This window comes from Lissotriton vulgaris, chromosome 3_1, assembly GCF_964263255.1.
Source record: "Lissotriton vulgaris chromosome 3_1, aLisVul1.2, whole genome shotgun sequence".
Lineage (NCBI taxonomy): Eukaryota > Metazoa > Chordata > Amphibia > Caudata > Salamandridae > Lissotriton > Lissotriton vulgaris.
In genome coordinates, this window is record NC_141689.1 from 165,040,791 (window position 1) to 165,046,609 (window position 5,819).

Sequence of the window (5,819 nt, forward strand, 5' to 3'; positions counted from 1 at the left end):
ACCCTATTATTGCCCTCACTCTATCTATCGCCCTCACTCTATCACCCTCACTCTATCTCTCTATCTATCTCCGTCCCTCTAGCTCTCTATCTATCACCCTCCCTCTATCTATCGCCCTCCCTCTATCTATCTATCACCCTCCCTCTATCTATCGCCCTCCCTCTATCTATCGCCCTCCCTCTATCTATCTATTGCCCTCCCTCTATCTATCCTCCTCACTCTATCGTCCTCACTCTATCTATCTATCGCCCTCACTCTATCAATATATCGCCCTCACTCTATCTGTCTATCGACCACTCTTATCTATCTATTGCCCTCACTCTATCTATCTATCGCCCTCACTCTATCGATCTATCTAAATATCGCCCTCACTCTATCGCCCTCACTCTATCTATCGCCCTCACTCTATCTATCGCCCTCACTTTATCTATCTATCACCCTCACTCTATCTATCTGTCACCCTCACTCTATCTATCTATCGCCCTCAATTTAGCTATCTTTCGCCCTCACTCTATCTATCGTCCTCACACTATCTGTTCCCCTCACTCTATCTATCTATCTATCTATCTATCTATCTATCTATCTATCTATCTATCTATCTATCTATCTATCTATCTATCTATCTATCTATCTATCTATCTATCTCCCTCACTCTATCTATCGCCCTCACTCTATCGCCCTGTTATGGCAGAGTTTTTGGCTTTACTTAGAAGTGATATAGATCATTAATCCTGCTCGCATCTAGTATAGGTATTCTTAGCCTGTGTTGGCCCTTTTAAGCCCTTTTTCTAGACCTAGAAGAGGATAGCTGCTTAATATGCCTTTATTCTTGACTTTAACCTGTCTATTGCCTATTGGCTTTGACATATTAGACATATTGGTATGGTTCATGTAGGTATTCTGACAGAGCTAAGGAGCATTTCACCCCTTTCAGGCCTAAAGCTAGAGAGACTCCATCTTGATGGAAGCAGAGAGGCTTTCTAGGGCAAAAGTAATGTTTATAGTTAAGGCTGTTGTTCGCTTGGAGAGAACCGGTTCAGGCTGGCCCTTATCGAAAGAATGTATTTTTCCCCACTCCGAAGACACAACTTCAGGCTGGCCAGCTGGGAACGTGTCCTTGGTACGGGGAGGTACAAGAATTTGGTGGGCGGCAGGTTACTGGCCGTAGCTTTCCATGAAAGGACAAGCATCCATATTAGCGAGCTACAGGAGAGGAGGAGTGTTCATTCCAGCTTGTGTGCAAGTCAGTTCAGTTCTGGAAGTCAGTGCAGCGTGGTGTGCAGTTCAGCGTGGTGCTCAGACCAGCTTGGAGCACAGGACTGCAGGGAGCCCAGAACAACTTGGAGCTCCAAATAGCTTGCAGAGAGAGAGAGGATGTCCGCTGGGAGCTGCAGAATAGAGTGCAGTTCTTGAATGGAGAAAGAAGGCAGACGATTACTGAAGATGAGGAGAGAGGAAGCAGTGAAGGCTGTCAGCTGGAGCAACTGAACCAGAGGCGTGGTGATGTGGTGAAGGAGGGAGAGACAGAGAGAGCCCTAATCCCACCAGAGGCAGAGAGAGAAATCTTCCTTCTAATAGGTGAGGTAGTCTGAATTAGTTACACTTACACTTTCTAATCTTTTCCTTTTCAGTGGAGTGTTCCTGTTATGTTTAATCCTTCTCTTTCAAGTGGTGTGTTCTACCTATAGTCTTTGTCAGTTACATATCTGTATATGTGTTTCTTATTAGTGTAATAATAAACATCCCCATAACTACAGTGCTTGAGTTCTTTTATGATAAAGTTATCCTGGCTTCAAGCCAGTTGCTGTTGAGCCACTGATGGATCAAAAAAGGGGGGTAGGAGCGCTTAAATCAGAGAACAACTCTAGCACATAGTGTGTATATCTTTGTCCTCATATTGTAAGAATAATCTTTCCTGGTAAGTATTGCTGTTTGAACAGATGCTACCCCTGATCAGGTAAGTAATAGTGAGGGAGAGAGGAGACTTGCAACCAAGGGACTAAGTTAGTACACCATCCTATAATAAATGTCCCCAGTTTATAACTAACTGGTGTGTAATCCCTATTCTTGTTCACTAAGGGTAAACATAGCTCCTAGGTAATTGCTGCATGAATGGATGAGTAATCCCAATCAGGTGAGTGGTGATCACATAAATAGGGAGTGAGTGAACCTTTGATGCCAAGAGCAGAGAGTACATTAAATAATCTGGACCCACATCTAAAGTTATTATTGTAGTTTCATCCCGAGTAGACAGCTGAGATAATATCCCAATATATATATATATGTATAGGTGTTCATAGGAATGTGGTCGTCGTTTGACACGCGGCGTTAATGAGAGCACTGGGGAGGATTACCAGTGTGTAAAGCCACCGGATTGTGGTAAAAGATTAAATGAGAGCGGTAAGAGGGAGATTACCGTGTATGTTTCGCAGGATCGCGAACGCTGGAAAAGGGAGAGCACTGGGGCTGCAGACCCACGTGTGTAGACGCACCAGATTGTGTGTCAGATCTGCCCTAGGGTAGAACGGTCTGGGTCGAGGCGACCGCGAGGCCAACTGATGTGAATAAGTGTAGTGTATGGATATCCCTAGTAATATTCTTAGTATCCCTATAGATTTAGTGGTGTTCTTAATAATATGAGCTTGTATATTGCGAGTTCCCTATCCTCAGGTAGGTACCAGGTGCCTGGATAGGTGGTCCTGAGGACGGAAGGTGAGTACGTTTTGGCTGGGTCATAGGGGCCCCTGGGGGCTGATCCCATCTAAACAGAAAATCCAGCCATTACATTTTGGCGTAGTCGGCATGTTACGAACTCTGTGTGACCCCATGTGTTGTGAGTAAACGCCAATTACATTTTGGCGTAGTCGGCATCTTACGAACTCTGTGTGCCTGGCCATGTGCTTAGATTGTTTCCCATGTGTTGTGTGGGAGTGCCCTGAGTGCCATGTACGCCAATTACATTTTGGCGTAGTCGGACAGTTTACGAACTCTGTGTGCCTGGCCATGTGCTTAGAGAGTTGCCCATGTGTTCTGAGGGAATGCCCTGAACGCTAGTTCCATCTGGCGTAATGTTGCAGTTTATGTAGCCTGTTAGACCTATTGGCTTGAACAGTTGCAGCGTGAGGAGATTGTATTACATCATGGCATTTGGTTTATTCAGGGTGGAAGGAATGGTTTTCATCTTGGTGTTTAAACTGTCAGAGTTGAAGGATGGCATTACATGAGGAAGCCAGTTACATCTTTGTGATGGTCCAATTGTATAAATGTGTGTAAAAAGTGCTTTTAAATTGCCCATTAAATTGCTTGCTGCATCTGCTTATGCTGTGCAATGTGAAATGTGTTCATTTTAATATGATCTGTGGAGTTCTGTGAATATAGCTCCTTGTAAATATGGCTTTAGAATAGCGCCATTTTAATGTGCCTTGTGAGGTGCATGTTCTCATGTTGATCTGCTGTGTTGCTTGTGAATGGTGCTTTGAATATATTACAAGCGTGTCATTTTTTGAGTTTGTTTATTGTCTTGTAAATATGGCTTTGGAATAGCGCCATTTTAATGTGGCTTGTGAGGTGCAGGTTCTCATGTTGATCTGTTGTGTTGCCTGTGAATGGTGCTTTGGATATATTCTTTGTGAAAAGCGTGTTGTTTTTTGAGTTTGTTTACTGTCTTGTAAATATGGCTTTAGAATAGCGCCATATTAATGTGGTTTGTGAGGTGCATGTTCTTATGTTAATCAGTTGTGTTCCTTGTGCATTGCGCCTTGGAAATGTTGTTTGTGAAAGGCTTGTCTTGTAAATATGGCTTGTAAATAGCGCCATGTGGTCATGGCTTGGACAGGGCATGTTCTCATTACGTTTGGCAGGAGAGAGCTGGTTCTTTCTCGGGTGCTTGGGGATAACGTTTTTGAAAATATGTGTACGTGTCATTTGTAAACGTGAAGAAATGTGCTAATGATTTTCCCATGTATAAATGGACGTTGGGAAATGTTTCCATTTGAGCTGCCAAAGGGTTAATATCTTGAGTTGAGGTGGCAGCCTTTATTTTTTACATGCTGTCAACATGCATGGTTATCTGACCTGACTATAAAAGTCAGTGAATTATTTTAAGGATTTTTGATGGTTTGATTTTGACTTTTTTTTTTTTTTTGGTTCCTTGGTCAGCCTATGTGCTTTGTCAGTTTCTTGACGGAAAGGTAACATCTTGTGTTTTGAGAAGAGTTCTGTTCATTTCACATTCCTTTTGAAATGCGTCTACGTATTTGTGTGGGTTCACTTTGGAACTGAAGTGTTTATAAATCAACCAGTGAATTACGGAGAAAGCTGTTCTTTTAAAATGAGAGAAATGTTGATAAAATATAGCCCGTTAGAGTGCACGCTGCGAGCTGTTTTCATTAATTATTTCTGTGAGGGGTTTCCATCTAGACAGGAATGTGATGGTTGCAATAATAATAGGTTTAGAATAATAAATCTTGCCCGACAGTGCGTGGTAACATGTGCTTTTAATTAGTGTGAGGCAACCATATGCTTTTGAATAAAAAAGTTAAAATGTAACATTATTATTTTCCCAAATGTGAATTAAAATGTATGCTTTTATAAATGTGTCATCAAAAAATGTGAACTTAAATATAATGTTGAAATGAATATGCATTTTATGCTGTTTTACAAATTATTTCTTTTTGACAAATGGGCCATGTTAATTCGTTTCTCAAATGCAGAATGTATATAATTTGGTGTGCAAAAGATAGTTGCCCCTTTTAAATAAGTGCTCATATTTTTAAATGTTTTGTGGACAAACGTCTTTTTAAAAAAATGTGGATCTTTTTTAATTGGCAATACACTGTAACAGAATTGTTTTTTATTAATATTAGCCTCCGTTAGTTTGAGAATCAGGCCATGAGAACAGGCAAAAGGAATTTGTTTTTTGACCTTGGCAGCCCAGCTGGTCTGCGCAGACGAACTTTTTTTCATTCTGCAAGTTTCGATCACGTCGCAGTGTGTTATGATGGGCTACAATCCAATTTTCTTCCGCGCACGGCTTGTTTATTTAAGGGCGGGGTGGCCTGGGCTTCTCTGACCATGGAAATTGGGAGGCTTGCAGTGCCCTGCTGATGCTGTCATCATTTGGCAGTGTTACAATTTTTTTTTCACACTGTAGCATGACTCTTGCCCAGAAGGGTGGGACTGGCTTAGTTAGGATTAGGGTATGTTAGGCCCCACTCAATGTTACTAAAAGTTAAATTTTGAATGTTTTTAATTAATTAGGATATTTTCTTTTCAATAATGAAAGGCACCCGGGGTGCTTTTTAAATGGAAAATTTTATTTTACAAGAATAATGATACTTTTTCTCTGGTTTCTAGGATTGCTGCAGTTGGGGTGCGTGCGTGCATCTGCCCACTCCCTTTATTTGTTTTAGCTTTTTATTTTCATGTTATTATTTTAGTTTATTGTTTTGGATGATGGAACCAGACCAGACCAGACCAGACCAGACCGGGTGATGGATGGCCACATTGGAGGAAGTATCCAGGATGCAGGGTGGTGGCCTACACTGAAGAATTTGGACATTAAATAATCCCTTGGACAATCAGGCCCCACTTTTAAAGCAAAAAAACGTGTCACCTATTGTGACTAAGTTATTTAATTCCTTGGCCTGCAATACTACAAGCAGGCCCCACTTTTGAAAAAAAATGAAACCCAAACATGTTTTATTTGTTACAGGATTGTAAAAGGACTTGATTCATAATCCCTTGTACAAGCAGGCCCCACTTTAAAAAAAAATATGTCACCTATTATAGTTTTTCCGAATGAAGGACTTTTTTCAATG

General features: G+C 41.3%; 1 long non-coding RNA gene across 2 annotated transcripts; it reads left to right on the plus strand.

Annotated features, from left to right (window-relative positions):
* Positions 1–1,219: 1,219 nt before the first annotated feature.
* Positions 1,220–5,229, plus strand: LOC147726157 (uncharacterized). Of its 2 annotated transcripts, none has more exons than XR_015309268.1 (3): positions 1,220–2,796; positions 2,865–3,435; positions 3,574–5,229. It is a non-coding gene; the product is annotated as an uncharacterized LOC147726157 (long non-coding RNA). The 2 variants fall into 2 exon arrangements; XR_015309269.1 differs by having other exon boundaries at positions 1,222–2,796; positions 2,865–3,429; positions 3,568–5,229.
* Positions 5,230–5,819: the final 590 nt, after the last annotated feature.